Source organism: Etheostoma spectabile, chromosome 23, assembly GCF_008692095.1.
Source record: "Etheostoma spectabile isolate EspeVRDwgs_2016 chromosome 23, UIUC_Espe_1.0, whole genome shotgun sequence".
NCBI classification, from domain to species: Eukaryota; Metazoa; Chordata; class Actinopteri; order Perciformes; family Percidae; genus Etheostoma; species Etheostoma spectabile.
In genome coordinates, this window is record NC_045755.1 from 5,810,882 (window position 1) to 5,817,246 (window position 6,365).

Here is a 6,365-nt window from a genome sequence, read left to right on the forward strand (position 1 = left end):
TATGCCACATTTATTTTAATCTCACACTTAATTCTTTTGACAGTATAAACATATGCTGTCTGATACAAAGCACACACATACTGTTTAATACTTTTGCAGATGAGTTTAATAGAACTTTTATGACCACCCCTATAATGTTTTTTCTATTCCTGGCTTCTTCTGTTATTAGATAGACACTAGAGAAAGGATATAATACATTTAATAAAGGCAAGTGGCTGGATTTGAACCTGGCACAATATAGTTTTCATAAAAAAATAATTTCTCCTGTGTTTGTATGCATATCATCACACACACAAAATTACTGGTGGCGCATTCATTACTTTAGTCAATGCTGTATTGTTTTTTTTTGTCAGGGAATGGGGTGAAGGCTTTTTTTTTTTTGGGATGTTTCGCCATAGATTAAGGGCCTGATAGCCTTTTCAATCATCTCCTTGGAGTTGTTCTTATGGGTTTTTTCAGCATAGAGAAAACAATAAGGTTTTTTAAGGAGCAATTTTACAGCACACTCATTTTCTTTATAAGTTTTGGAGATAATCAGAGGGAAAGTGCACACACACACAAAGCGATGGGACTTGACCCCAGGCTGTCGTGGCAACTTTTTTAAGCGGTTAGTGTGCATTTCTGCATGCTTCCCCTGTGATGTGATTGCTCTATACATGCCACATACACACTGTTTCGGTCCATCAAGCTTTCTTAGAAGCCATTCAAAATAGAGCTGCTAAGTGGAAACCACAATGCTCTGTGGACTACCTTGCACTCCCCAGACTTAATTGTGGTCACAGAGATACAATTAGGATCCACACGTAAAGTGGTGCGAGGCACGCAAACGGCTGGACTGCCTGACTCCTGTGCTTCTCTGTACTGCCTTTGGCACACAGCATTTTACTCCGAGCTAACTAATGAATGTTTTCTTTTTAAAAAAAATAGTTTTCTCTACTTTTATTGTGACTTCCTTCTATTTTCTCCTCTCCTTTTAGTAAAACGCAATAGAATGCAACAGTACTGCAAACTACAGCACAGCCTCCAAAATGGTCATGATGTTGTGGTCCTCCTCCCCACAGGGTTCAAGAAAGTTTGACTTTCCAGCTCGCTCCGTTAGTGGTGAAGGAGTTCGCTAACACTAGCAATGCTAAGCTAACATCACGACCAAACATTAGTGATTGGTTATGGCAGATCCAGAGTGGCCCTGGGCAGATCCAATAGTTTTTAACTTCAACAGAGTGCCCGCCTTCAAAGAAGTTAGTGAGAGTGGCCAGACTTTCTGTACAAATGAAATGTACCAGATACTGGTTGGACCAGGCTAGCGCCCCCCCATTAAATAAAAAGAAAAAATAATATTTTTCCACACAGCCCTCAATTTTAACTAGGTGAACTGATAACAAAAAAAAAAAACCTTCTTCAGACATTTAGCCTCTCTTGTCCTTCACTTTCTTCCATTCTTTTATGTTCTCCTGTGTCTTATTTCCTATGCCGTTTCTTATCATTCTTTTTGTGTCATTTTCTACTTTCTACCCCTCCCTCTCAATTCATTTGTTTTGCCTCTCTCTTTGCCTTTCTCTGTGTGCGAGTCACACACAGTCAGACTCTTGTTAGATCTTCAAGGCATCACCCCGTACTTTGTTCTCCTGCATCTCCATACGCTGATGAGCCTTGAATAACATACACAGCCAACAAACCTTCAAATGCGGCTCTTACATGATGGGTTGATGCGCTGTGTTGTTGTTGTTGTTGTTGGGTGTTCTTGTTTTCTGAGCCAGAGAGAGACCCAAAGCAGAGAGAGATTTGGCTCTTTCATGAGATAGACCTAATTCTGCTCCTTTTGTGGTGGGGTAGGAAGTGTGAGACAAACTCTAATGCTGTCGTGCTCTCCTGCTCTCTCTGGCTGGCTCTTTCTTCTCCTGCCATCTATTTTTCTTTCTTCTATTCCATTTGATCTCCCTCCTTCTGTATGTGAGCTCATTGCTCTATGCTGAAAGCAGGGAGGTACAGTAATTCTCTCAAGAATTCATTTCTTTAAAGAATGATTACAAATATTCTTTAATTACACTCAATGTAGACAAGCTGTCTGAATACTTCTTGCACAAACAAGGATGACAATAGTAACATTAAAAGGTGTTTGTAGGTCAGGCACCTGAGCTTTTTGTCTGTCCTACTTTTCTTTTTCTTCTCTGAATGAGGTCAAAGACTGATCTGTCAAACCCAAGAGACATGAGCCTGTTAGGTAAAAACACTTGCCTCTTAAGGAGCCTAGCCCCAGGTTCTAGATGTAGAGACCTACAAGTGACACTTTGAATGAAAAATTAATTGAGAAATTTTAGTGTTTTTTTGTGACTTAAAGCTAAAGTGCGTAGTTTTTGTTTTCTGTCTATTCTAAGTAATGACAACACCACTGTTGTGGCATCCACATGACACAAGCCTTCTGTAATCGTGCACGCGCCCCCATCCTTCCTCCACACAGTTGCTAGTAGCCAAGGCGGACACGGAGGATTAAAAAAAAACATGATGTTGAGAGTTGTATAAATGTAAATGGACTGTTCTTATATAGCGCTTTCCTAGTCTTAACGACTATTCAAAGCGCTTTTACATAGTACAGGAACCACTCACACACGTTCATACACTGTGGCCGAGGCCACCGTACAAGCTGCCACCTGCTCATCGGATAAACACTCACACACATTTACACTCCGATAGCGCAGCATCGGGGGAAATTCGGGGTTCAGTGTCTTGCCCAAGGACACTTCGGCATCGAACCACCAACCTTCCAATGGATGACGTCTGCTCTACCCCTGAACCATAGCCGCCCCTTTGTGTCACCTCATTTGGCAATGGCTTGAATGTAACGGACGTTCAATAATATTAAAAAAGTTACGCACTAAAGCTTTAACTTTTACTTATAGGCTAAAAGAACAGGTGTATCCTTATGCAACAGATTATCATTACGACTATTAAACATAGTTGTTTAACTTTTAAAATGTCCCCATATCAACCTTTCAAGGCTCTGTCAGTGCAAAGCTTGTTTAGCTGACGTACGCACCATTTACCTTTTTGATGATGTGATGCGGAGTGATGGCTTGACCTTTTAACCACTCTGTCTCTACTGCACACCCCATTTTTTTCCCTGTCACCAACTTTCACACCTGCCTAAACCAAATATAACTAATATATAAACCAAATTAAACCCAATTGAAAAGTTCTAATTGGTAGATTATTAATAAACTCTTCTGATGCTGCCAAAGGAAAAATACTATTAAAGTTGTTTTGTATCCACCTGGAGTGTTAGGCAAACTAGGAAGCCTCCCTCGTGTCAAAGAAGAAATTTGATTTGGAGTGTATTGTTTTTGTTCTTCACCTGTGAGGCATTACTTTGCTTTTGTCTTGTCCCTATCTTCCACAGTGTAGCGCCTCTCCCATTAGCCGACAATAAAAGTCATCTAATTAAGGCCGGGATGGGCCATGACGGGCCAAGGAGCAGGGCCAGTCCTCTTTTAATGTAGAGCGGCCATTGATCGGCCAGCGGATCCATAATGTAATCTGCATGCCAGTGTCTTAGTATGGATCCACTCTGAAGAAAGATGAAAACAACGGAGCAGGTTAGAGAGACCGGGGAAAGAGGTGCAATTTAAACTAAAGTCATGGAGGTGAGGGTTTGACGGAGATCCACAGTTAGAATGAGTAGAAAATACCTGAAGCCAGACTGTCTCCTGGCAGGCTTAAAAGTAAGAACGACTGAAGGCATGGGGGATGACAGAGAGGGACAAACAACAGGGCAGGAAAACAAGATTTCCAAAAAGGAGAAAATGACTGGCTTAGAAAGTGCCCCCATGCTGTCAGTAAGTGGCTGAGCCAGGCAGCCCTTCCTCCTATCAACTAAGAGATGAATGGCCGGGTGTACCCTATCACCATCTATCGCTGTGAAACTGTACTTGCCATAGCAGACAGAAAGTGGCTAGCAACAACTTCTCTGCGGCAAGGGCTCCTTGAAGAAATTCAACACTTCACTGCTTGAAAGCAGTGCTACATAGAGATGTATTTGTTTTATATATTATGTTTATAATGTTATTGTAGATGTTTCACTCAGTGTTATACATACAGTGGTGCCATAATTTTAGTAGTACTTGGAGATGTTTTTGTACTCACCCCATATGTAACCTGTAACCCCCAAGACCCCCCCCCCCCCCCCCCCAACGGGGAGCGGTGGATTTTTGCAAATTACACTACAGAGTGTAGACGGTGCAAGAAGCCAGATTGTTTTTTACTTGCCATCTTTATGTAGTACTACCTGAATATGGGGTCAGTTTCAGCAAATATGAAGTTAGTTTTATAAGTCTTACCTACTGCACCTTTAATGTCTGTTACTTTTGGGATATCTCTGACAGTATTTGACAAGCAACATCATATGTAAGGTTAGATGAGAAGATCGGTCAAGTACGCAAAGGTGCGTAGTAACACAAGTGGCATTACGCATTGTCGCGTTATGTCCACCCCTGGTTATATAATTCTGTTCTGTCAGCTATTGGAATCCGAGAGTGAAGTTTGTTCATATGTTTTGTTGAAATTCTTTATTAGGAATAATCCCTTGAGATGTGACATCTTGTTTTCAAGGGGGTCCTTAAAGGCAAAAAAATACAGTACATTCACAATTAGACAAAACAGTTAACAAAACAGCTTGAGGGGACATAATAAAAAACATACACCCCAAACATACACACATACTGACAAACAAAAACAAAAGCTCTCCATCACACCAAAATCACCCATATACTCCCCATTCCAACTAATAAATATTAAACAATAAACAGTTAAGGTTATTAATATAGACAGTTTGAGAAAGATGAATAAATAAAATAATATAGATATAGTATATACAAATACACACATACATACGTGCGTGCGTACATATACACAATTACTTACACACGTATATTCATATATACACACATACATACATACTGTACGTGTACATACATATACATACAAACAAACACACAAAAAAATTAATAAAAAATCAAGTTTAAGTATCAATTATGAATATCAAGTATAAGAAAAACAGCTGCAGCTTGTATGCAAATAATTATGAAGAGACATCTTAAACTGGTGAAAGGAGGAAAGCGCTCTAATAGACCTCAGTAAACCATTCCAATCGGAGGGGGCTTTAAATTTAAATATATATCAACACAATATTTTAATTCAGCAAAATATACTGTAAAATAAGGTCCAATATTGAACCTAAAAGCTGCTATTATTATATTGTATATTATAATATACATAATATAGTGAATATCTGGCCAGAACCATGACTGAAAATCAATGCTTATGTTGCTTCATACGTGCTAGATGAGTAAATAAGCAACTGCAGTTTCCTAAAAAAAGAAAATCATTAGTTTTAATATTTGCAAAAAAAAAAGTGTAGTCTGGCATTAACAAAAGTGCTTGAAGTTCTTAAATGTCATTGTACCTTTTTGTAGACTTCTGTTGTCGCTGTAGAAGTAGAGTAATGTGCGTAGAGAGCAGGAACCCTTGAGGAAAGGAAGCATAAGGACAAACCTAAAATGTTCTAGGTTAATTATGTTTTAAAATGTAAATGTGTTTTTATAGCAACTGAAGCAGAGGCTCATCTCCAAATGGCAAAGTGAATTAGGATAGAAGGGGCTTGGACAAGTGAAAGCCGTAGACATTTACACAACACTCTTAGTGTCTAACCAATTAGAGCCATCAGTAAAGTCAGAACATTTTTGGAGATGTATCTTTGTGCATATTTTGGAAGATGGAAGGGGTGAGGAGCTAAAAACAAAACCACAATGACGTGTGTGTGTGTGTGTGTGTGTGTGTGTGTGTGTGTGTGTGTGTGTGTGTGTGTGTGTGTGTGTGTGTGTGTGTGTGTGTGTGTGTGTGTGTGTGTGTGTGTCAGTCATTGCGCTAAGGGCACATTTAGTAAATTATACACACAGCTTTTAGGAAATAAGAGCTTTATGTCACCCATTTTTTCTTTGTCATCTAAGTCCCATGGTCACAAAACATGCTTTACAAGTTGAGGGAAATGCTGTTTAACCCGGTTTAACTTGCAACATGCCTCCTTTCAGATTATGTTTATGTATTTCATCAGTGTGCTTGCTAACTGCCGCTTTAAACGGTGGTTATTCACTCACTTATAAAAAGCTAGGGAAAGAGTGTAAGTAGAGCACCCTACATTTTGCCTGGACTATCAAATTTTTTTTTTTTTTGTTAGGCAGATTTTACGTTGCCAGAATTAGTAATTATAGCTTCCACAGTTGTTTTATTTAAACAGACTATGATCGACTGCAATTCTACACACAGATGCTGGACATCATTTTGTTGCAGCTGCTATTTTTTTTTTTTTTTTTACT

General features: G+C 39.2%; 1 protein-coding gene and 1 long non-coding RNA gene across 4 annotated transcripts in view; one reads left to right on the forward strand and one right to left on the reverse strand.

Moving 5' to 3' along the window:
* tbc1d22a (TBC1 domain family, member 22a) overlaps positions 1–6,365 on the forward strand; it is a 187,026-nt gene that overhangs the window by 39,070 nt on the left and 141,591 nt on the right. The gene's annotated exons all lie outside the window — the stretch shown is intronic.
* LOC116673090 (uncharacterized) overlaps positions 1–6,365 on the reverse strand; it is a 15,103-nt gene that overhangs the window by 3,804 nt on the left and 4,934 nt on the right. The gene's annotated exons all lie outside the window — the stretch shown is intronic.